The sequence below is a fragment of the Sus scrofa genome, chromosome 15 (genome assembly GCF_054392235.1).
Source record: "Sus scrofa isolate SSC_HxYL_T2T_F1_AM1 chromosome 15, Sscrofa_HxYL_maternal_Yorkshire_Landrace_v2.0, whole genome shotgun sequence".
NCBI classification, from domain to species: Eukaryota; Metazoa; Chordata; class Mammalia; order Artiodactyla; family Suidae; genus Sus; species Sus scrofa.
In genome coordinates, this window is record NC_139397.1 from 29,020,807 (window position 1) to 29,046,875 (window position 26,069).

Sequence of the window (26,069 nt, forward strand, 5' to 3'; positions counted from 1 at the left end):
CCCCTGCCCCCCACATCTTACTGTGCCCATGCTGCCATAGCCCAGAATACTGGGTGGTGATGGCAGCAAGGGGAGAGGCAGAGGAGGTAGACACCTCCGTCCGCTCTCTGCGTGACCTGCTGCAGCAGGGCAAGCAGGCCAACCTTATCTTCACAACGAAAAGGGCAAGACAGCAACCTGAAGGGTCTCCCACATTGAGAGAGGATACTGTGTGGAGGGCAGGATGGACCTAGAGAAAGGAGAGCAAGTGGGATCTGGGATATTCTGCAGAGGCCAGCATGAGGAAGGCCTGGCAATGCCCAACATAGTGAAAGGCTTTCCATCTTAGAGGCTGCCAGCTTGGACAAGGCTGAACTTTGAAGGGCCAGATACCTCTCCCATAACAGGTGTCACCCAGGGGAGAAAGGCAAGAGAATTTCCAAAATTAAATAAATTTTAAAAAAGAATAAAAACAGACATAATGAAGTAACTCCACAATTCTGCCATTAGGCTGAAAGGCATTTCGAAATCGAGATTATCACACCAGAGAAAAATATTGCGATTACTTATTTACATTTTTAGTATATGGCTTAAAAATAGTCTATCTATTATAATCATTTATCCTTATTTACAGAGCCAGTGAATATTAGTATAACTTGCCTTGCAAATTGCACTTCATAGGGCTACTAGTATTGCAAAGGCTAATAAATACTTCATCAGGATGACAATTTTGTAGCTTAACAACAACAACAAAAAATTCTTGCATAGATTGCCTTTGAAGTTCAGAACTAAATGTGAGTTCTAAAATAGAACTAAAGAACATATACAGAGAAATTCAATTTTTTTGAAATGCAAGATTCATTTACTAAAATTAAATTGCATTTATTATTTCAATAATATTTCTTCCTTGTAAGGAGGAGTTAGTTAATGACTGAAAACCTCTTATTTGTGCATTTGTCATTTCTTTCATGCATTTTACAAAACAACAACAACAACAAAGTAAGAAGCCTACAAAGTATGGTCATGTCACTGGCAAGTCCTTTAACATCTCACAAAAAAAGTCTGTTCCTAGCCATTTCTGCAGTATATATAGCACTGTAGTTCTAAATGATACAAGGAATGAACCAAATAAAAAGCAGCCCAAACAGAAAGAATGTTCTCAGTCTCAGAGAGAATCTGTGCTCAGAATCATGACTTGTAAAAGCTCCGTTTTGATTACTTTTGTCTTGCCCTGGAGAATACTTTAATATTCATATGGAAATATAACTTCTGGAGGTCAATGTCCCCTACAAACTGGGAGGCAAATAGGGAAGACAGGGTAAAGGTGGTGAGAAGTACTGCCTTGTTGCCATGACTTGAAGGCAGAGATAGACCTCACTTTTTGAAAAATATTTTGCTTTATGACTCATTAGGGAAAAAGTTTCTTCATGACACACATTGGTCCCCTCTGGCCAGCCGGACCCATGTGACCTACACTTCAGAATTTTGATATAAATAATCCATGAACCAGTAAGTTTTCTCAAGAAAGTCCCAACTCTTGAGAATTTCTTTTATCCAACTAATGAAGAAGGCTTTTGAAGAGTAATCCATAAAGCAACACTGAGAGCACTGATCAATTTGTTTGTGGAAAAGGAGGCAATGAAACAGTGGAGCCTCATTGATTATTTGCTCCATTGCTCTCCACCTTACCCCTACTCTGCAATGTGGGGCAGGAACCTGATTACTACAAAATGCATTCCCACCCTTCCTTGCCAATGGACTTGTGGTTAAAATTCTACAATGGGAAGCTCTGGCAGGAGGTTGGGGATGGAAGGATGAGAAAAAATGGGTATGTTTTTAGCTCCCCTCCCCTCCGCCCCCACCTTAGGGCAGCATTTTCATCGATGGCTGTGACTACTGCCAGATGCCAGGTCACTCTGGTTAGCTCTGCCCCTGAGCTCTAGCAAGACCACCCCCTTTATTTGAAACAGGAAGGAAGGGGGCAGGACACAACCTTTAAAAGAACAACATAGGAGTTCCAGTCGTGGCTCAGTGGAAACGAATCTGACTAGCATCCATCCGTGAGGATGCAGGTTCAATCCCTGGCCTTGCTCACTGGGTTAAGGATATGGCATTGCCCTGAGCTGTGGTGTAGGTCACAGACACAGCTCAGATCTGGCGTTGCTGTTGCTGTGGCGTGGGCCAGCAGCTGCAGCTCCAAGTCAACCCCTAGCCTGGGAACATCCATATGCTGCGGGTGCAGCCCTAAAAAGACAAAAATAAAATACAATAAAATAAAAGAACAACATAGCTACTGAGGATACAAAAAAAACTAGATAGAGCCAACTAGGTCCAAGATGGCAAAAGTTTCGACTTCCAGTGGCCCTTGAGCCTCATTACAAGCTCACTGTAATACTTAAGCAGCTAGATAATATTCCTACAGGCACAGTGACTGTTGAAATAGCTGACCATAGAAGGACAAAAAGTGGGCAGTGGCCCAATTCCTGGAAATCCCTGCCCCTTCTGCAAAATAATCAGAATAATCCTATTTGTTAGCCTATGAGTTTACCCAGCCTAAAAAAACCCCACCGCCCCATATTTCACGGCAGCTCTCTTGCCTTTTGAGATGGACCACATTCTGTCTATGGTATGTGTATCTTCCAGGTTGCTCTTGCCGTCTGAGATGGCCCATGCTCCGCCTGTCTCTCCTGATAAGTCTGCTTCTTACCTATCGCTTTGCCTCTTGTTGAATTCCTTCTGCGCTGAGACATAAAGAATTTGAACTTCAGGAAATCCTGGGACCAGGTGTGCGGTTTTAGTTAAAAGACAGTGGGTGCAAGTCCCAATCTGAGTCTTGGCTGAGTTCCATTCCATAATTCAAGTCCCAATCAAAGTTGTATGATTTCAATTCTACTCTCTGCTTCCATGTATTTGACTTTTTTAGATTCTACATATACGTGAGATCAGGCAGTGTGTTTTTCTTTCTCGGTCTAGTTTATTTCACTTGGCATAATATCATCCAGGTTCATCCATGCTGTAAGTATTTTAAAGGCCAAATAACATTGTGTGTGTGTGTATCACAATTTTTTTACTCACTCATCTATTAACAAATGTTACTTTTTAGCTCTCAAAAGCATCTTTAGAACAAGTCTCCATCTAAGTTCCCTCCATTGAACAACTTGTCTTGAGTTCTGTTTTCCCAACTCAGTTCTGCCTGGTACAGGGACCATATGGACCACTAATAAAGAAACCATCCCAAGACTTAGCTCTCTTGGCAGAAAAAACACAGTAAGCCATAATCAGCCATAAACTGTTCACCCAGAGGGTATACAGCAGGTATAAAAGTCCTAAGAAAAAGACGATGAGGGAAAAGTGTACCCAAACAGGACCCTATGGGATGTTCCTGGGACAGACCCCTCCCTCATATCCTCTGCTACAGTTCTTCTCTGAAGTACCCAGAGAACAGTATCTCATGTACATTTCCTGGGTCATTTTACCATGCTAAAACCCTCATCAAATGGAAGAAACTAACTACTTGATGACCTTGAGCACAGAGCCCCCAGGCCTACTAATGCCTAAGTATCAATAATGCTAATTCCTGAGACACCACCCTGCTACCTACCATCAACTAATCAGAGAATTGTGCATGAGCTGATCATATGACCTGGGATGCCCCTTCCTCACCTTCAAAAATGCCTTGAGTTCCCCTCATGGCTCAGCGGTTAACAAACCTGACTAGAATCCATGAGGACGCGGGTTCCATCCCTGGCCTTGCTCATTGGGTTAAGGATCCAACATTGTTGTGAGCTGTGGTATAGGTTGCAGACATAGTAAGTATCCCTCTTGCTGTGGCTATAGTGTAGGTCAGCAGCTATAGTTCAGATTCAACCGCTAGCCTGGGAACCTCCATATGCTGCAGGTGTGGCTAAATAAATAAATAAATAAATACAAACAAACAAATAAATAAATAAATAAATAAATAAATAAATAAATACCTTGCCGAAATCCTTCAGGGAGCTGGGTTGGGTTGGGTTGGCCTCACCATGCATTGGGTACACAAACTTGGAATTCAGGAACAAAAGTAGACAAAAAGATTCTTTCCTTTCTTTAAGTGCCTACCATTAACAAGGAGATGTGCCAATATGCTAGACCCTGGGCTACAAAGATGAGGGAAAGCAAACACAGCCCCATGTCACAGCCTCAAGTTCACTGGGGAAACGAGCCCCTGTGGAAGATCAGGCAAACACATGTAAGCTTACAACAGCATCCACTCCATTCTTCTGGATACTTGTAATGAAATGGTGAGATGGATATATGAGGGAACAATATGAGCAGAATGGGATTTTATGTTTTGCTTAGGCAGGGATTTCACCTGTGAGACACACTAGATGAAAAGGCAAACATCTGCACCCAGCTAAAGAGAACCCAGGGAGACACAGATAGAACACAAGCCCAGACCTCTTCTAGGGACCTCAGTTCACCCTTCTGGTGGTCCAACCATCCTGCCACCACCCACTTTGCAGCAGCTCACAAGTGGCAGCCTCCTCCCAGGAGTATATGTCAGGTCTTTTTCAAGGTAAAATATCAAATTTATGGAAGTCTTTTTGCACTTCTTAATGATTTTACACGTGCAAAAGCTTACTACCATTTGTGGTTTGTTTCTGATCTTTTTTTAATGTGTCCCTGGCGAGGTTTTTGGCTGTTATGCCCCCCACTAAATGTCCCTATGAACCCTTGTGGATTTTATTGTGCCATTTTTCATAGCATGGTGATTTTTTTTAAGTGTGTGTGTTGCATTACAACAGAACTGACTTTTTTGGAAAGAAAGGGCAATGGTGCTTTGAAAGCATATGCAGAAAAAAAGGGGGGACCAGGAGCAGGGCTACTGCCCTGACGAGAGGGAGCTAAAATACAAGGAACTAAAGGAAGGCTGGGGCTCCAGTTCTCGTTGTGGCACAGTGGGTTAAAAATCTGACTGCAGTGGCTCAGGTCATTGCAGAGGTGTGGGTTCTACTTTCAGCCTGGTGCAGTGGGTGAAAGGATCTGGCCATTACTGCAGCTACAGCATAGGTCACAGCTGTGGCTCAGATTCAATCCCTGGCTCAGAAATTTCCATATGCCATAAGTATGGCCAATAAATAAATAAATAAATACACAGTAAGGCTGGGGCAGAGGAACTGGAAAACAGAGATAGCAGTGTGGTCTGGGAGGCAGCCAGAGAGCTGGAGTGGGAATCAGGGGCTGTTTGTGGAGCCTGCCAGGGTGGGAAGTGGTGATGAGCTACAATGGACCAACAGGAAGGAGTCGGGCACCCAGACAAGTATCCAAAGGAAGTGGTAAGTAGGCCAAATATAACGCAAGCCTCCATTTTCTCAATGATAAAATGCCAAATACTTTGGGGCCAACTTGTATGGATACATACACACAGACACACAGACACACACACAGACACACGTTCTTTTTGGTATATATATAAAATTGAAAATATCCACTTGTAAAAATTGAACTTACCATTACACATGTACATTTAAAAATCAGGCAACGTGAAATCATATAGTGATTCTTACAAGACTACTTTTTACACTTCCATATTTCCACATAAGCAGTATGCACCTTCACATCCTTTCTAGTGACATCAATGTTTATCTTCACGATGGCTTCCCCTCTCCCTTCTAGTCAGTTATCTCTTTAATTATGGAATTGTGTGACACTTCTCTGGGCTCAGAAACTTTGTGGAGCCCTAACACACTGCCACTAGGATTGCTCAGCGAATGAAGAGTTTAAAAAGTACTAAGTGTCTGGTGGGTTTTTCTTCACTAAATAATCTAAAAGGTGTCCTTAAATACTTATCTAAAACATAACGGTTTGAAAGAGAACCTTACATGAAAGAATTTCTAGGTGATACTCTGAGGAATAATTTGCTGCAGCGGAGGGAGGTGTGGGGGAAGGGCTGAGGGAGGGTTCTTAAAGAGTGAAAGGCAAGTCCAAGGTAGACACGAGAGAGGGGCGAGCCTTGGGGAAAACTGGAATCTGCTCACCCTGCAAAAAGGACATCAAATTCACCAGGGGTGGGATGGGGCCAGAGGGGGAAAGAGAAGCCCAAACATACACTCCCAAAAGCCCTATCTATGGGAGACAGTCTGCAACCTTCTCCAACCCACACTTCCTTCAACTTTGGACTTTACATTTCACCCAGATTTGGTAAAATGTAAATTTGTCCTTCTACCATATCTGTCCAGTACACTCACTTAAGACAACTTTCTTCATCACCTCTGACATCACTCCATCCCCAGGACTAGTCAGTCCATGGCCCCCAAGTAACCAGAGGACCAGGTATCTGCATCCAAAACCAGTCTGTCCACCTTCTTCTACCAGATTGTTTTAAACTGAATGGGTCTGCATGTGTGCATATCTACTCCTATTTATAGTAAAATCCCATTTATTATATGTTTAAAACCCCAGAAAATGTAAATAAACAGAATTTATAGGGCCATTCAATGGCAATTGATTTTCTCTGTGTTTCTGGGAATACTCCAAGTTCCTAAATCATCAAAGCAAGATTAACCTATGTTCAATGAAGTTTCCAAGTGTTTTTTTTTTATTCTAATATAATTCATTTTAAAAATGCTTAAATTAGTTCCTACTATACACACAGTAATGTGTTGAGCATAATGGAGAGAATCCAAATGTAATATAAGATTTGGGACTTTGAAACAGTTTCAATACTCATATGAAGTCGGAACAGAAATTAAGCTACAATATACCACTATTTATCTGAATGCCATTCACCAACAAAGACACTTTTCTTTCTGCTCTAATGTGTCCTGAGAAACTAGGTTATAAATCAGATTATATCTTCCAAATGAAAAAACATTATAAATTATAACTAGAGGTTGTTCTGCTGACGAAGGACATGGCATTTAAAAGAATGTACATACACACACACACACACACACACACACACATCCAATATCATGTCACAAAACAAACCAAAATTTCAAGAAACACTGGCAGCCATTTAACATTAGTGTCCCCAAATAGGATAATAATTATGTAGAAATTACACAATGAGATCCAATGTACTCAAGTGTACACAGAGCACAAAAATAAAACCCTAATGTAAACTCTAATGTATCATAAATTTTACTTAATACTATAATGCTAGCTCTGAAAAACACAAACCTATTATTAACTATAGTTTTGCTTGACTTGTTGGATTTGAAAGAGTACTTGGGGGAAGGCTTGATGGCCTGAGTCTTTTTTAAAAATGAGCTAAGGCGTTCTTTTTCTCTAGATAAATTTCCCAGCAGATCATCTGAGTTCTCAGCCTTCCTCACTGACCTTAGAGCTGACTTAGAGGACTAGGGTGGGTGTTTAATAAATGTCTGCTCCTGATGGTTACAGTGGCATTAGTGGGTCTTTTCTCTTTTAAAAGGACTGACCTAACATTTATCCCCTTCCATCTCTTCTCTCTCTTGAATTTTCTTAAAGGCACAGTTTGGAAACAAATGAAAAATTGAGGAAAAGGCAAATAGGGAATAAATCTAGAGTCTGCAAACAGGTGCCTAAGAATTCCGTGGGGAAACCCTAACCAGCAGCAATTATTAGATAGGAGACCGAGGTTTTCTTCAAAAAATGATTTCCATGGTAATGCTGTCAACCAGAGTATTCTACAAGCAGACCATTCATTCTCTCAACCCTCTGGATCAGTAACTTTGGTGCCAATAAGAGCACCGGTGATTGAGTCTATGTTCATCTTTATGCATTCTTTAAAACTCTGCCTCTTTTAACTTCTTTACAACTCTCCCAGCAAGAGGAACAGGTCTGTGTACTAAGCAATATTTCCCCTCAGCCCTTGCAGAGTTAAAATGGTAGCTTCAATAAATGACTATTATATTTTCTACTAATAAATCCTAACTAAATGTCTTTCTACTTACCCATGACTTACTCAATTTCCAAAGGCTAATATTCCAATTTCAACTTTATTTTAGAGCTATTCTTTTTGGCAAAGTGTCAAATACTTCAATCTTTCCCAGTTTCCACTGAGTGCAAAATTACCCATTTTGCTTGTCTCAATCTTCAGTAGTTATTTTGGCAGCTTGAAAACAGAGTCAAAATGGTAGGATCATGGGAAAGTTGCCAATTCATTCTTGGCTTCTCAATACATCGAGATTCTTCTTTTAATCATCACAGTAAAACAAGACTGGAACATGTCCACTGGATTTGACAACTGGGAAGCAATTCGTAACTTTGGCAAGAACTTTTTCAGTTGGAGCAGCAGGGACAGAATCCAGGCAGGGTTATTGGAAGAGTGAATGCATGATGGAGACAGGAAACAAATTCTAGCAGTTCTGAAGGTAGAATGGGAAAGAAAGGCTAGAGGTAAGGTGGTAACTAGAAAGGGAGTCAACAGTAGATTCTTTGTTTTAAATGGGAAAGACTTGAATTTCTAATGGTACATTCTATAGAGCATTAAATTTCACTATATCATATCTGTTTCATATCGCTCCCATTTGTCTCTGCTCTTTTTTGTAGTTGTTCTAAATTCACGAGGATGAATAATCTCATTTGTTTATACAAATTTCTCCCTCCTTTTTGCAACTGACTCAACCTTTAGGATCAGAGGTGTGCTTTCTTTCCCAAGGCTTTCCCTCTACCCTCTTCTCATTTGTTGGTTCCAATGGAATGTTATTTCTAAACACATGCCTGGTCCCAACAGCTAAGAACGCTTATCCCCTTTCAAGCGAATGGTTTGCCTCTTCCTTCTTTCTTTTACCATAATTTTTCATCTTCAATTTGCTATCACTTTCTTATCACTTAAATGTGTATGTTTTCTTTGGGCATGTGTGTGTGTGTGTGTGTGTGTACATGTGCGCAGGCATGGTCATATGTGTGCCCTACCAAATTCCCATCATCCTATGTTCACTTCCTAAACCTTCACAGCATAAATGATTTCATACTATTTTGGGTATCTCTTAGCTTTCAGTTCTTGGGGCTGATTGACTACTTTGCAATTTCAGATGCTTTTATCTTGCAGCCATTTACCAAACATTTAGGCTTGCCAACTTTGTTGCCAAATCAATGGATAATTCTGTCACTGTGTGCATTTCTCTGCTACACTGACACATGCCAGGACAAAAATTGTTTACCTTAGATTATAAGGATTTGGGTCTCACTTTATTTAGACTATGAGCATCACAAGTTTTCTAAACACAGAGTGTCAGAATGAGATCAAGTTCTCTGCAGACCAGTAAGCCAGGGATAAGCCATTCTGCCCATATTTTCAGGCTGCAGGGGAGTTTATTTTTATTTTTGTTGTTTTTAATGAATCTTGAGGTTTCTTAAGCCCTGAGCTCTAAAATATTACACAAAATAAGAATTTATGTTAAAGAAAAATACTGATGTCCAGTCTTAAAGACAAGCATATATGACCCAGAATCAGAAATAATGTTGGAAAAACTATAAGAAAAACAAATACTGTGACAGGGAGCCCAACTTCTTCTTTTCCATGGTGCATCTACTAATCTATAAAACCCCACAGATGCAATTTTTACCTTTGAGGTAGCCTTCCTTGTTTTCTCCTACCTCCCTGTGCATGAAAATTCCTGAAGGGGATGGCCAATTCCTGGGTATGACTGTACACCCCGCTGGGCCAAGGACAGTGCATTGCACACCAGAGAAACACAGTGATCCTTATTGGCTAATATTCTCCTTGAGGAATCTAGAAGGCTAGAAAGAATTATTTTACTCTATGAAAATGTCCTGAAGTCCTTATAGGCAAAGTGCTAAGGAAGTGTTTTCCTGATGATTTGATGTCCTCTCTGTCCCTGGCTTACAGAGCCATACTAGCAAAGCATTGTATTCTGTGCCCTTGATGGGATTCTCCAAGGGGGTTCCACCTCTATAAGTTACACAAGCTTGCTAACTTTCAGCTGATTCCTTTGTTCACAAATACTAAGTGGTCTCCTGGTACAGCTTACCACTGTTTTACTCAATAGTCACTGGAAGCCCTATGCAGGCACATGTAAACATATTTTATCCCATCTCTTGTATGCATACTTCCAAGAATTATTTAACATGATTGAATGTCAAGGTTCTTTATCCACAGAATAAAATACAGTACGGTGTTGGTGCACAGGAAAATCCTGTGAATGAGGTTAAATCATGCTATGACCCTGGCATGCTGAGAAAAGAGGGCCATGCTTCCATTGGGTTAAGATCATCTTTTTCACCTGCAGCTGAGCTGTTCAAAGTCACCAACTCGAGTCAGCAGAGCAGATCCAGCTAGAGAGGAGCAAAGAGAATGGACTTGATGTGCCTTCATTACTTTAAACAAGATTTTTATATAAATGGTCCCATTATAAATATGGCATTATAGCTATACCTTAAGTCAAATGTATAAATAAAACTAAATGCACTACTCTCAATCTGGCATATACCAGTTATACTGTTTTTCACTGCAAGCTGTTAAAATATGAATAAGATGCATTTCTGCATTTATAAAGCTCATATGTAGTAAGAGAGCTAGACGTATATAAATAAGGTGACTGGGCTTTGCCAAGGGTAGAGGCTGTGCATGTCACATGTCACCAGTTAGATGGAAAATCCCTGAAAATCAAGGCTGGTGTCCTATATTTACTTTTTATTTTTTTCTTTTTAAGGCTGCATCTGAGGCATGTGGAAGTTCCTAGGCTAGGGGTTGAATTGGAGCTGCCATTCTATACCACAGCCATAGCCACAGCCATACAGGATCCAAGCCGTATCTGTGACGTATGCCACAGCTTGCAGCAATGTGGGACCCTTAACCCAACAAGCAATATTAGGGATCAAACCCACATCCCATGGATACTAGTTAGGTTCTTAACCCACTAAGCCACAATGGAAACTCTCCCTATGTTTGCTTTTATCCTCTCCATGTCACGGATACAGCAGGTGCTCAATAATCTTTGAATTTATTCGTATAACTCACAAACAAATGCATCAAATGCATCCTGCATTTTCCATTGGTTTGTCTTGCTGTGCAAAGACTGCTTAGTTTAAAAAAAAAGAAAAAGAAAAGAAAAAAGATGTACTGCACTTGGGAATATATTATGTCCACAAGCATTATGTTTTAATTCCACCAACCCTATAATCCAAATGAAATATCTAATATTCATGCACATAATATTAGATGACACATCCTTAGAGTCTGTCTCCACAAGGAAATTCCTCCCTCTGAAGTTTAGAATGTTTCTCGCTTTCTAAATGAAGCCTTGTTCATAATATTTTTCTTTTAATAAGCCACTGAAGTCGGATTTAAGCTCCTGGTAAAGTTTCACCCTCCAAGAAGAGACTTGGAATTATTAAAATGTTTCCCACTATCGTGTACAGCCGGGTAGAGGCTGCACTTACAAAGGAGACACAGGACATTTTTTTTTTTATTTCATGCAATGAAAGGCATGTCACATTCTGCTTTTTCAACTGAAGCATGCCACAGCCCAGAGGGTCGGTTCCTGTCAGAAATTCAACTTGAGAAAAGCCCCCTTCAGATCACTGAGAAGAACGCTACCTGTCAAGCAATGAATCAAGCCTACCCAAAATCACTACAATTTGGTCAGAAATATCACTTTGGTGGGCCACATGTCATTTCTGACTGCAGGAATCCTAAGAATATAGTAAGAGAGGGCTGAGAAATACGCACCAAGTGTAAATGAGAAAAAGTGCTTAAGTTTATCATTCGCCCTAGAGATAATCAGGTCCTCGCCTCAGCCCATTTCAGACACATCAGGCTCCACATATACACCAGCGAACCAATCCAAACAAACAAATAAAAACAATAAAGCACAAAAGAGACTGGAATTGTTTAGCCTGGATAAGAAGGGCGAGAGGGTTTCGTGTGTGCGAACAGTTGTAAAGTGGAAGCAATTCCGAGACATTCCATCTTCTCTGGTGAAAGGCATAGGGGATTCATTTTTGACAGAGAAGATACAGAGAAACTGCTGCCTTACGGGTTTTCAAGGTAAACTTGTTCCTGTGAGAAGTCACGGATGTGTTTTAAGTTGTGTTTTTGTTTTTGTTTTTGTTTTTAAAGAGATGATTCCTGCTGGCAAAATGAATAAGGAGTTGAATGGCCTCACATGTGCAGATCGATGATGTACCCCTTGGAAGGAAATTGTTCATAGTACAGCTTCTAGTCCTGTCCCATTTGGTCGCCACCACTTGAGCTAGTCTAACTATGATATATTTGTAACTGCAAGTTACAGACTGGATTTCAAAGGCTTGAAACAACAACGATCAAAAACATCTCAATGATAATTTTCTTATAGTTGAGACATTTGGAAATAACAATATTCTAGATATATTAGGTTAATAAAATGAATCATTAAATTAGACTTCAATACTTTTTCCCTTTTTTAAATGTGGCTAGTAGAAAATTTAAGATTACACATAGGAATTGTACTTTTCACTTGCGTTCCATTACTATGGAAGAGTGCAACTTAGAAGCAGATGCCCTGAGGGCAGATCCTGACCTGCAGGAACAAGTCATTTACTGTTTCTGCATCTCTAAGATGGGAATAATGATAAAACAATTGACTCCAAGAATTTTGAGACAATTTCATAAATTAATATACTTCGAACAGTATCTGGCACAAGGTATTGCCAACTAAAAACTGCCATCTCCCTCTCTGAGGATTAAGTCGCTAGCCTCTGCAGCCATTGACCCTCAACACCCCCTAAAAGGAGTCTGGGGCAGAGATCAGGAGTGAGGCACTCTGTGCTCTGGGAACACTGGCAAAAGATGCCTTCAGATAGTTAGGTATTTTTAGAAGATTTTATGAGCCCAAATTCTTGCATCTGCTCATACTTAGAAAAGCACTAAAATCATTAATGGTGACATCTGCTCCTTGTGACAGGCAGCAAGCCTCTTCCTAAAGGTGTGCTTGACTGCATGTACCTCCCAGACCAAAATTACATATATACTGACCTTCCCCCTACCTCTTCGTTACCGCAGAGCTGTCTGAGATGCTATCTCCTGGGCTATAGTCCTCATTTTGCCCTAAATAAAACTTAATTCACAACTCTCACAGAGTGCATTTTTTTTTCAGTCAACAGTATACACTCCAATAAATCTGTTATTGACATCCCTTACACAGGTCCCCTCTGTAGAATATGGTGACATGTAGGTATTAGTCCTCTGTTTGAATAGCCTCAAAGATGGGAAACTAACATTTTCTTCAGACAGCCTATGGCACTTCTGGACTTCTCTGAATGTGAAAAAGTTTATTCCTGGAATGAGTGAAAATCTCTCTTTACAACTTCGAATCTTCTGAGCATCTTTATATATGATTGTGCCAGAGGCAAAGAAAGAAACTGGGCATATTCCAACACTGTATTTCTATAGAAATTTTTGAAAGACTTTGGTATTGGAAATGGGGATATTATATATTCCCAGGGAAGTTCATGTCAAGAGACCTTATGCTGACCCAGCAAAACCCTTTTAAGAAACACATCTTCAAAAATGTGATTTATCATACAGGCTTCACCAAAGAATCACCCTTCTTTTCTTAACAAAGTTGTCCCTTTTGAACAAGGACACTTTGCTCTTGGGATATACACAGAGGAAAGAGGACAGACAAGGACACTTACCTGACCAGATCCCAGCTCGCTTAGCCCAATCATGAAAGTGACCAAGGCCACTTCCAATATCCCCACTCAAGCCTGAAGACTGGTTTTCCCCTTTTCCTGTTCTCTGTGCTAATTTCAAAAGCTAATGCTTTGCATGTCTGCATATTAGGCAGAATAGTTCTGTCTTAATGACAAGCCATTAATGAAAAGGACTATGATGTGGATTTCCTAGGCATGTGTGGATTTTCTGAATCTTCCAATGGTTCTACCGGAAGCCCACACTTTTATATATGAATGTCTCAAACTCTTTACAATTCTAAGATATTATCATCTTCGCATATAAGGTCTGTGCCAAATCAAAATGCAGCCTTTTTCCTATTTCCTAATGACACGTCTACTTCCAGGTAGAAGTGATTCAGCAATACCCTTCCTGTCAGCCACCTCCATCCATCACGTATGTAGCCTCTGGCAGTAAGTGAGCATGAGTGTGGGTGGGGGAGTGGGTGTATGTGTTGTGTGTATGTGTGCACGTGTGCACATAGATATGCACATGCTCTCACACTACAATAGGGGTTAAAATTAAACTTACTGACTCAAACTTTAGGTCCTAGGGCTCTCTAGTGTATGAGAAGCAACATGGGTCTTGCAGATCAACAGACTGGGATATGAATCTTGGCTCTGTGGTTTACCAGATGTACGGCCTTTTTTACACCATGTGCCAGAGATCCACAAACCTCCCTTTCCTAGTACAAAAAAAAAAAAAAAAAAAAAAAAAAAAAAAAAGAGACTAAATAATAGAAACCACTTTGCAACCTTATTATGGAGATTATACATGCTGATTCTAATGTACCCAACCTGGTATGCAGCATAACATAGATAATCAATAACTAGAGTCACTCCTGTTGCCTTCCCGGATATTATTAAGCCTTGCCCCAGAGATCCTCAAAGGGCTATTGTCACCCTGCTCTTCATCACACTCTCCTCTCTAAGCTGTTCCAGAGTTCTCAGTGGAGAGTGGTGTCCTTTTTTATGCAAGTCCTTTACTATCAGAACTGCACAAGTGGATGCTAATAAGAAAATAGATTCAATCAAACATTAAAATTAGAATTTACCACCTGAGTTGTTTGGACAGAAAGAGGGCTTTGTGAACTGGCATAATCAGAGAAAGCTCAGTGGAAGTATATTTAAGACTGGGTCTTGACTAATAGGAGGAACTTGGATAACTGGGAGCTAGGGTGTAAAAGGCAACATTTGGGGCCTTTTGAAATCAGAGTGGGTCTTGTGGGTGACTTGAGGGGGACAGGCCTAATAGTGGAAGGTGGGTAATAGAAAGTTCATGTCTGGCATAAGTCAATGTGATGTAGGACCTGGACCTGGAACACTATTGTTTCTGTTCAAAAAAAGAAGCATAACTTAAGTTGTGTTTTTCAGGACCTCCTTAGCAGTGTTTCATTTTAGCTGGAAGAAGTCCAGATGAAAGCAGCAAAGAATTTTCTTTAAAGAGTCTGTAAAGTCAGCACCGTCCCTTCCTTCTCCCTGATTGGTTAGAAGATTTTCCAGCTCTATAAGGGGTTAATTCCTGTGACATGAAGCCCTGTTAACAATACTCAATCATAAAAATGAATGAAAGTCAATACAAAATAAAGTGAATTAATTTTGAAGACCGGGAAAGGGGATGAAAAAAAATTATTTTCCCCACAAAGAAAAAAGCCTTGTTGAACTTCTCCCACATACATATATTTTAATTGTCTGAGACAGCTGGAGGGGTAGAAGAATGTATAGTTGTAGTAAATGACTTGGGTTAGAAACTCGACTCTCTCTTACAAGAAAATGATTTAGTGTGGTTAGTTGCATGTGTGTGTGTGTGTGTGTGTGTTTGGGGGGACAAATTAAAGTGATGGTAGAGTAGCTTTATAGGAATTGAAAACTCAACTAAGGAGTTCCCATCGTGGCTCAGTGGTTAACGAATCCGACTAAGAACCATGAGGTGGTGGGTTCGATCCCTGGGCTTTCTCAGTGGGTTAAAGATCTGGCATTGCTGTGAACTGTGGTGTAGGTCACAGATGCAGCTTGGATCCCGAGTTGCTATGGCTCTGGTGTAGGCCAGCGGCTGTAGCTCTGATGAGACCCGTAGCCTGGGAACCTCCATGTGCCACAGGAGCGGACCTAGAAAAGGCAAAAAGACAAAAAAAAAAGAAAGAGAAAAAGAAAGAAAACTCAACTAAAAGGGGTCTAAGTACTTGGGACTCTTCAGTAATATAAATATGCACAAATAATAGTAGTTAAGAGATTATAACAGGTATAAATGTTAGACATGACAAAATTAAAAAGTAAATTTAAACAAATTTCATGTTCAACTACCTGATAATGCCAATAGTTGAATTTATCCCTGTTGTGAGTGAAAATACCAAGGCATGATATCGAAAACATTTACCAAGTGGTGGGGCTTAAGCACCAACTAATCAGAACAAGCTCCAGCAATAGTCCTGGGGCAGGTCCCCAGTGCAACCCCCAACCCTCCATTCCCACCCCTGCCACACCAAGCGGTTGGCAACTGAATTAGTAGCTATAACAAGAGGTGATCTAAGAGGTGTCAGGGAAGTGGCTGTAGGACTGAGATGGTAGTAGGCCCTTCAGGGGGCTTAGAACAGCACCAGTTTACCTGCAGGTACAGAAGTGTTTTGATATTTTTACAACCAGCAAGGCTGTATCAGGGCATACTGGCCAAATCACGCAGAATATGGCCAATGTAAGCACGAAAGGCAGAAATCAATAGAGGAGTGCCCAGGAGCAAATTCTGCAAAGAGAGATTACTGCACGGCTTAGCCTCACTATAATTAAATTTTTTCATTTATGTCTGTTTCGTGGTGTGGTTTTACAAACACCCATCTGAAAGAACCCCAAATTCAAATACGCATTACGTCAAAATTATTGTCCCAGACCAGAGCAATGTGCCCGACTGCCATGAAACTGAGAGCTTTTCTCAACATTGTGATTCTTCTGAAAGTAACACACTGTTCACTAACCTAACACTAGGGCGAAAATATCAGTCAACCCTCATTCAGACAAGTGGAAAGCAGCAAAGAGCTGCTCTCCTGTCAAGGCACTGAAGAATCATTTGTGCATTAGTTACTTAGGATTCTGTTTTTAGCTGCAGCATATTTAATTACAAGAGGCTCATAATTAAAATATGCCTAGAGAGGCAAAATCAAAAGCAGGCATCATGTCCCTTGCTGCCAAATACCTAAATTCAACAATGACAGCCTTTGTTCCAGGTAGGAAACATCTCCACGCCCTCACCAATCCTCACATCTAGGTCAATGTCCAACTTTTTCTGAATGGAAGGATACATTTTTTTAATTTCAAAAAAATCTACAGATTCCCACATCGCAGAAAAAAAAATGCAAAATTAGCTAATGACCAAGAGCTGGGATGAAGAGCTTTTAAATGCACTGTGTTTTATTTACCACAGGAGCATATGCATACCTTTTTAATTTTTATTAAAGTATAATTGCTTTACAATGTTCCTTCAATTTCTGCTGTACAACAAAGTGACCCAGCTGCACATACACATATATTCTTTTTTTTTCACCCCATACTGTCATGTTCTAACCCAAGAGACTGGACACAGTTCCCTGTGCTGTACAGCATGCATACTCTGAAATACAGTAGTTCTTATATGTGCTAGATGACTTAATTGTTCAGCTTACAAACCAAGCCTGGGTTGAACTCTCCATCTCTGCAATAAGCCTGAGCCCCAGCCAGTGTGAAACCCTAGTCTACCCCATCTCCAGACTGGTTTCAGAAGTTAACTGAAAGGTGGGATGTAAATGGATTTCACTAATATTCTATTTTCCCCTTTAAATGAATGCTTGATCTGGTACCTAGAGAATGCTCCTCTTAAATCATGAGTAGATTACAACTGATAGAAGTAACTAAGTATCTCTATTTTGTTTACCTGGCCCACTCCAGGCAACATGGCTCCAGGTGAAAGTATAACACCAGGATTCAAAGATTGTGATATCTCTTTTCCTCCTCAGTCATTAGCCACATGGGAGCTGAAAGGGAACTGTCCCTAATCCTCTCTGGCTTGCTTTCATCATCAGCTACTGTTACCTATTCTCAATAACCATGCATGAAAATGCTAGTCAAAACATCCACACAATAATCCCAACGAATGAGAAATGTTCTTTATAGGGTGAATACAATGTTTCTCATCTTGGAGCAAGGCTGCCACAGACTTCCCATCTGCAAAAACCCTGGTCCCACTCAAACTCGCCATTTCTGAAATTTCTAGAATTAAAAGTGGAGTTAAAAATTCTACTTTAACAGGTTTAATGTTAATTATCACTTGGATATTAATCCTGTTAACAGTGCTAAATCAAGGACCTGAGTTATACTTAGGAGGCTGCCTGGTGTTCAAGCAAATGCAGCTGCTTGTTTTAGAGTTACATCCCCAGGAAAACATCTTTTCTTGTATTGTTTTGTTTTGGTTTGGTTTGGTTTGTTTTTTTTAGGGCCATACTAGCGGCATATAGAAGCTTCCAGACTAGGGGTCGAATCTGAGCTACAGATGCTGGCCTACACCACAGCCACAGCAATACGGGATTCAAGCTGCATCTGTGACCCACATCACAACTCATAGCAATGTTGGCTCCTTAACCCACTGAGCGAGACCAGGGATTGAACCCAAGTCATCATGGATACTAGTCAGGTTCGCTTCCACTGTGCCGCAACAGGAACTCCGAAAATGTCTTCTTTTAAAAATATAAAGTACTTATGTGCTATTCACATTCAAAAAATCCGAAAGGCTAAGTATCTCCTGTAAATAGTTTTCGATACTAAAATACCCTTTAGTTAGTCAAGGAGTCATCCTTTATTACTTCATCTGCACAGTGTATCTAAGGCTGTGCTGTTAATGGATCAATGCTTTTCTCCACCAAGTAGGATAGTTGTCACTGCTTAGAATCTTTTAATCTGTTTGTCTTGATGGTGTACTTAGTACATTGTATCATTTGTCATTTTGACTCTTAACTCAATAGGACCAGTCACTATTCTTCATCACTCTATTCAAACTATTGAAATGATGTTATTACTTTAATGCCTAATCTTTGTAAAGGTGTGCAGAACAGCAAAATTGCAGTTTGGGCAAGATTTTTCTTTCTTTGAAGGAATCAAAAAACTTCAGCTTCAGTCTGTGCAGTATAATTAAAATGAGTTACATGCCTTGGAATTTTTCTTGTTTGGACACTTCTCTTCCACTTGCTTAGCTCCTATCTTTTTCATTCTGCTTATTCAGTCTGTTATTTAAGGACAAACTTTTTTTTAAACAGATATTAATGAAAGAAAATTATTCCTTCAGAAACAGGACCTGCATCAAGTAGATGAGGTCCTTAAAATTCTTTCTGATGAAGTACATTTTAGCGGTACCATTTTTCTCTAGTTCTTTACGTTCTTTCTCTCAAAAGGCACGCTCAGCACAGAACAGAAATGTACTTTTAGCTGCCAATTTATTAATGTCAATCCCCAAAGAGTGAAGCTGTGTTTATACAGCTTTTATCATCAATAATTACTGTCTGTCCATCTAACAGTCTTTATATTTCTTAGCCCTTCAACTAGTTAAAAAGTAACAACTTTTGTTTAAAAATAATGGGGGAATGCTTAGGACTATAAAGATAATTTTTCAAGCACTGATTTAAATATTATGGTAGATACACAGTATGAAGCTTCCAAATGGACTATCAAAGTCTGTCAGTAATAGGCAGTCCTTTTCTGGACCACACATCTCCAAATACTTAGCACAGGTAAATCTCAAATCTTCAGAACTCTGAGTAATTTAGAGGTGTTTAGAGCCACTAGAACAGTTTGTGCTAATAAGCAAGATAATCCTACTTTAAAAAACATTCCATTGGAATCTGTTGTTACAGGGTTAGGAGAATTATCTTCATAATACTTTTTCACTTAAATTTGCATGAAGAAGAGTTTCCAGTCCCCAATTCCCAGCAGGTAGGTTAAACACACACATACAGTGCCCGGGCACAGTAATAAGCCAATTCTAGATGTCTTCCAATCCACCTAGTTGGCTCTTCTCCCCACAGAAAGCAGGGAACTTGCCATATTAAGTTTTAAAAGAAGGATGCTGGTATTAATGGTATCAAGGTTTAAAAATAGCAGTGCATCAAAGTGAAGCCTCAAAGACAAGCACTTTATATAGCTTTTAACCCACAAGTACATGAGTTTTTCCCTTACCACTGCAAAGGACTCCTTGATTTGGTTAGGAACATACTAAGAGCCTTTCATGAAGCCTCAGCCAACAGCTGCAGTATATAGCCCGGACTGTGAAAAGACTGCCCTGGAGATCAGGATCTCCCAGTTACTTTAGAAACCATTACTGTCCTGGGAGATAAACATATTACTTTGACATCCAAAGATTGCCTGGCAAAAGGAAACCTCAGATGCACATATGCATACACACACACACACACACACACACACCACAAAGCTGGCTGGCATGAACCCTGCCTGCATGAGTTACCATTTCTATGATAATAGAGCACCCACAGGTGCACTTCTGAAAAACACCAAGAAGACTGCTCCCTCCAGGTTGTCGTTTACAAGAGCACAAATGTACTGTAAATGTGGAAAATGACAGACTGCCAGCAGAACACCCTGGCAATGAACAAAGCACCAAAAACCCCTGGCATCTCCTATAGATGCCATGATCTTAGTTAATTCTAACTTGCCCAAAGGGAATTGAATTGTAATAGCTGTTAAGGGATGATCAGAATAATTCCAAGAAAAACTACCATTAGATCATTCGAACTTCCCTGAAATAAAGTTTCTTTTTTCCTTGTATTTAAGAAATTGAGAGAGCTTAAGGGTCTCTACCCAAGCACATGCATCCTATGCTTTCCAACTTCAAGGCTCAAAACAAGGCAGACAGCAAAAAGGGAAGGGTTCATTTGCATATTCAAAGAACTTTAATACCACAGGAGGTGTTAGAAAGGAAAGGTGACAGGAGCATATGGGTGATGCTTTAGAAATTACACATGTCCTCCTCCTTGTCCCTCACTCCCAAGTCCTGTGCCCAGTTTTCTCTTGATAAACAGTGTGATGTCATGCCAGACCCGCAAGACCCATTCTCCCCAGCTCACCCCTCGACCCCCACAGTGACAGTGGTACTGTAAATTGTTGCTGCAGCCTCCTGACACTCCACTGATAAATCAGAGGAAGGTGCAAAACTTCTTGGCTTGCTCGGCTACCCTCCGGAGGCACTGAATGTCCACAGGCAGATTTCCGAGTCAGCTCTACCAAAAGGGAGCCCTCAGTCAACCTGTTTGCGAAGCTCGCAGAACTCCCAATCATGGGCTCTGAGGCCCCAGCTCAAGACAGGGGACCCCTGGCTCCCTTCATTAGTACCCCCAGAGCAAGCTGGAAGTGGAGGGAACAGAGCTCTTGCCATCCCATTCCCGCGGCTTGATCCCATTGCCTGAGATCTGTGTCCAAGTCTCTGTGTGGGGTACCCCACCATTCCAACCCTGGGGTCTCTGCAAGCTGCACTCCTGGCAGCCCGCCCTTCCCACATCCTCAAGACAGGCATCCCAGTAGCTCCGCTTGCAAGTTGCAGCTTCTGGCCGGGAGAAGGGGGAAAGGAGGTTGCCCCGGGAGGAAAGAGCAAAGTCTGTGCCCAGTGCCCTGGAGTGCCCCCATACCCCGGGCCGCTGCCACCTCTCCGGCCGGGTACTGGGCATCCCTGGCTCAGGGCGCAGCGCGCCGCACTCACCCGCCTCTTCCGAACCTCCGCCGCAGCGTCTGGAAGCCGCCGAGCCCCAAGCTTCCCGAGCGCAAGAAAGATGGTGGTGTATGTCGGGAGACCACCCATTCCAGCGTCTGGCAACCCGGTGGCGACTCTGGCTCCTCAGCACTGAAGAAGGAGGAGGAGGAAGGAACGGCGCAGTCGGACGCCATCTGCTGTACACCTCTGCGCTGCCATTGGCTACCGGGTGCGTCCCGGGGAGCCGCGGGGCTCAGGCAGCGGGGAGCCACCTTGCGCCTCGCCTCTTTCGGCAGCCGCTCGTGTCTCCCCTCCCTTCTTCCCCCTCCCCTCCCCTCCGCCACCTCCTCCTCCTCTTCGCTGGAGTGCGCCCACTGGTGCACCCACCCGATCCTCTGTTCCCCCAGACTAAAGCCGAGGAGCGCTAGCCTCAAGCTCATCTCCTGCGCTCCCGAGACTGGTTTCTGCAACTTTGAAGCTTGGGGGTGGGGGGGGGGGTGGCGTGCAGGTGCTGACTGGAGGAAGGGACTCCCCAGCTGGCCTGAGCCAGAGGTACCCAAGCCTTGGATCACCAGGGACAGGAGTGAGCTCTTTGCTGCTCCTTGGAGATCCAAGAAGTAATAGAGGAGAAGGAAGAAAAGAAAGTAGGAGTGCTTTACTCCACGTTTATAACCCCATACCTCTCCCCAACACACAAACACACACACACACACACACACACACCCCACCAGGCCCAATACCCCGGCCTTCCTCTGCAGTCCCTGGCGCGAGAGGGCTTCGGTGTTACAGGGAAAAAGACAAAGAAGATCCTAATGGAATGCGTGGAAAAGAGAAAAGGGGAAAATACAGAGTGAGTCAGGGCACAACTGAGGCTGGGTCAGCACCTGCCTGAACATCCCTCTGTTGAAGAGCTCACAGATGCTGTCAGCCCACGCGGAACAGAGCGTGTTAGAACCCCTAGCTCCAGCCAGGTTTTTTGTTTTGGGTTTTTTTTTTAAGCGTTTGTAGTCCTGGGGCGCGGGAGGCAAGGAGAGGGATGTGCTGTGGCAGGGGGCAGAGGAAGGGAGCAGGGAGTGTCTATGGCAACCAGGTGCTAGATGCCAGTGGCCAGAGAGAAGATGAGAGTCAAGTCGAACCAGGTAAGGTAGGAGTGCAGAGAGCACGTGGGGAGGCTGGAAGCAGCCACAGTTTTGAGAGTCCTCTGCTTACTCTGAAATTGTTCCCAAATCTTCCTGTGTTTTGACACCTTTGATCTAAGGAACTTCTTAAACTTGTTCAGAAAGATAAAGTTTTCAAAAGGGAAAAAATCATTAGGACTACTTATTGCCAATTACAGGATATGTTGCTGGTCATATCTCTTTAAATGTGTGAACCCAGCGACAACAAGGATTGTATCTTTTCAATTTTATCCAATGCTTGGCACGCCACCGGTGCTTAAAAAGAAGCAAAATAATCCTGAGAAAATTAAAGCTTGATGTCATAGCACAAATTAGATTTAAGAGATAAACAGAGCAGCTAGGGTTGTCATAGGGGAAAAAATTAAAAGAATGTAAGTACCGTTGGAATGGGAAATGTGAGTACGATGATGAGCGATTCTGATCCATCTTGCTGTGGGACTGGATTCCAAAAGTGGGAAAGGGAGCCCACCTTACTTAATATTTTAAGCAGAAATTTCTACTTCCCCACTGAACACTGGCATCACACTCTGGATTATGTTTTTCTTTCTGACATCAGTGTCTTCAATCAGCTTATCCAGATCCTGGAATATTTCACCAAATCCAAAACCATGATATATTCCCAAGAAATAAACTGCCAATCTCATGACCCTAGGGAAAGAGAAACTGGTCCATTATGTTCTATTGTAATCTAAATATGTACAGATCAATAGCCAATGAGTTTCCTTTAAGTAACTTCAGAAACAACAGCCAAAGAAAAACATTTTTGTTTTTTTCTCCTGAACAATTAGGTCCCGATTTCCCAGACTTCAGTTTTCCTAGAATCAAGGCAGCATTTTCAGACCACATCCCATGCATGCATCCATATGGTAGAAAGATCTGTGTTTGCAATCCTTGTGGAAAGCAGCTATCAAAGACCCAATTCTGAGTATGTCATTTATGTACACATTTAAAGTTATGTATTCTCCTCCCTCTTCAGAGACAGTGATACATATGTTTTTCTTTTTTTTCAAATTTGTCTTTATTAAAGTATAGTTGATTTGCAATGTTGTTCCAATTTCTGCTATACAGCAAAGTGACTCAATCATACATATACACATTTTTTTTTGTATTGTTTTCCATCATGGTCTATTCCAGATGATCAGATAGAGCTCTCTGTGCTGTACAGCAGGAGCTCATTGCTTATCTATTCTAAATGTAAACTGCATTTATTAACCCCAACTCTAAGTCCATCCCACTTCCTCCTTCCTCCCCTTTGGCAACCACAAGTCTGTTCTCCATGTTTGTGAGTCTGTTTTTGTTTTGTAGACAGGTTCATTTGTGCCATATTTTATACTCCACATATAAATGATATCATATGGTATTTTCCTTTCTCTTTCTCACTTACTTCACTTGGTATGAGAATTCTAGTTGCATCCATGTGGCTGAAAATGCCATTATTTCATTCTTTTTATGGCTGAATAATATTCCCCTGTATATATGTACTACATCTTAATCCATTCATCTGATAGTGGACATTTAGGTTGTTTCCATGTCTTCCTATTGTGAATATTGCTGAAATGAACACAGGTGTACATGTATTTTTTGAATTATAGTTTTGTCTGGATATATGTCCAGGGGTGGGATTGCTGAATGATATGGTAGTTCTATATTTATTTTTGAGGAACCTCCTTACTGTTTTCCATAGTGGTTGTGCTAATTTACATTCCTACCTTCAGTGTAGGAGGGTTCCCTTTTCTCTACACCCTCTCTGGCATTTGTTCCTTGTAAACTTATTAATGATGGCCATTCTGATTGGTGTGAGGTGAAGTGGTACCTCACTGTAGTTCTGATTTGCATTTCTCTAATAATCAGTGATATTGAGCATTTTTTCATGTGCCTACTGGCCATCTGTATGTCTTCTTTGGAGAAATGTCTGTTGAGATAATATGTTTTTCTTTAGACTAGAAATTTGATTTCAATGTGCATTTTAATTTAATATGCTAGCCCATTCACATTAACCCCTTGCTCTATGTCAATGACAATTATGGTACTGTAAGAATATTTTGATTCTTAAGGCATAACTTTCATCCTCTCTTGGATTATTTGTATTTGATCTCCTGCTCTTTGAAGCTAGAATATTAGAGATAATAACTGTATTATTATGTATGGCAATCATGTCCTATATATTGAACTTAAAATCAAAAACAAGTAATTCATAAGAACAAGTCTAAATTGTTTCTAAAATACAAAGAACCATTAACTTTAAGCACTTCTACCTTTTGTTAGCTCACTGACTCCTTTAAACTGCAAAATAGTCACTTTTCATTAAGGCACTATGCCAACAACAGGTATGTCAGTATAATTAAATATTATAAGGTGCCTGAACTTTCTCTGACATTGTTCAATTGCATACAAATCCAGTAGAAGGGGAAAAAAAACAGGTATTTCTAGCTCATATTCCCAATTTATATTTTAAATACATGTTTTACTGATAATATGAGGTTCCTGCCAAGATAGTCAGCTTTGGTCCTTAATAAAAGCACTGCCCTCAAAATATAAATTAGTTTGGAAACATTAAAAGGATAATCTAGTCAGGGAAAAGATGTTTTCAGTGAAGATTTAGGGGACTAGGGTGGGGGAGGTGACCAAAGAAAGGATTTGGAAGAAGGTAGTTTTGAAAAATAGGTGTCGTAATTAGGTGTAAGGAAGAGATCCATATTCCAATGTGGAAAATAAGCCAGTGATTATAAATTCCCTTACCGCCCCCCCCCCCCCAAACACACACAGATGCCAAAGGCTCCAATCCCCTCCAGGCTTCCTTCCAGTGATAATGAAAGGAAATGAGAATAATAGAAAAGGAGAGGCAGTAGGAGGGAAGGTCCCTTGGGATCAAGTCACTGGTGAGAACCAAGGTGGAACCACAGTGGAAAGCAACACTACACTATCCAAATAGCACTGAGGTTCAGTTTTGTGTTTGTGTACCTTTGTCATTTTTTTTTTTTTTTCTGAACACAGTCTTCATACAGTCTTGGATGGAAAAGGGCTGTGTAAATAAAATAGACAAGCATTGGCATTAAATCAAATAAGAGATAAAGAAGGCATGGAGATAAAAAAGCCCAGGTTTAAATCAGAGAGAGAAATGCAAGCCGGAGCCAGTATTTTGGGCTCCCCACCCAGGAAGTCGCTACTCAGGCCCCAACTAGCCCATCCAATTTTATAGGATTTCCAACCAACAAATGTAAGTTTTGAGCTTGGTCCAGTAATTTGATCTTGATGTATCAACATCTTAAAAAACAATGTGAAGACAATGTATTAAGAGTAGTACAGCAGCTGAACTCTACTGGCTTCCTGCCCAGCTCAGCCCCTCTGAGGCCCCACACTTTCCCTGAGATACTCAGCATTCACAAATCTGGTTTGTCCTGAGACATCAGCTTCAGTTATTCAATCAACAAAATATTTGTTGACCAACTACTCTGTCCCTGGTACTGGACACCATGTTGGTTGTTCAATGATATAGCAGGCTGAGTCCTTGCCCTAATGGAGTTTATAATCTAATGGGGACATCTGACAATAAA

General features: G+C 41.1%; 1 protein-coding gene across 9 annotated transcripts in view; it reads right to left on the reverse strand.

Annotated features, from left to right (window-relative positions):
• The window catches only part of THSD7B (thrombospondin type 1 domain containing 7B), a 960,849-nt gene extending 939,374 nt beyond the window's left edge, over positions 1–21,475 (reverse strand). For 6 of the 9 annotated variants that reach the window (XR_014830551.1, XR_014830550.1, XR_014830553.1 and 3 more), the window contains exon 1: positions 21,347–21,475. The gene's annotated coding sequence lies outside the window, so the exon portion shown is untranslated. Of the gene's footprint in view, positions 1–20,717; positions 20,954–21,346 lie in introns of those variants that run through there. The other 3 variants (XR_014830552.1, XM_085001333.1, XM_085001331.1) reach the window with 1 other exon arrangement.
• Between the last annotated feature and the right edge of the window lie 4,594 nt (positions 21,476–26,069).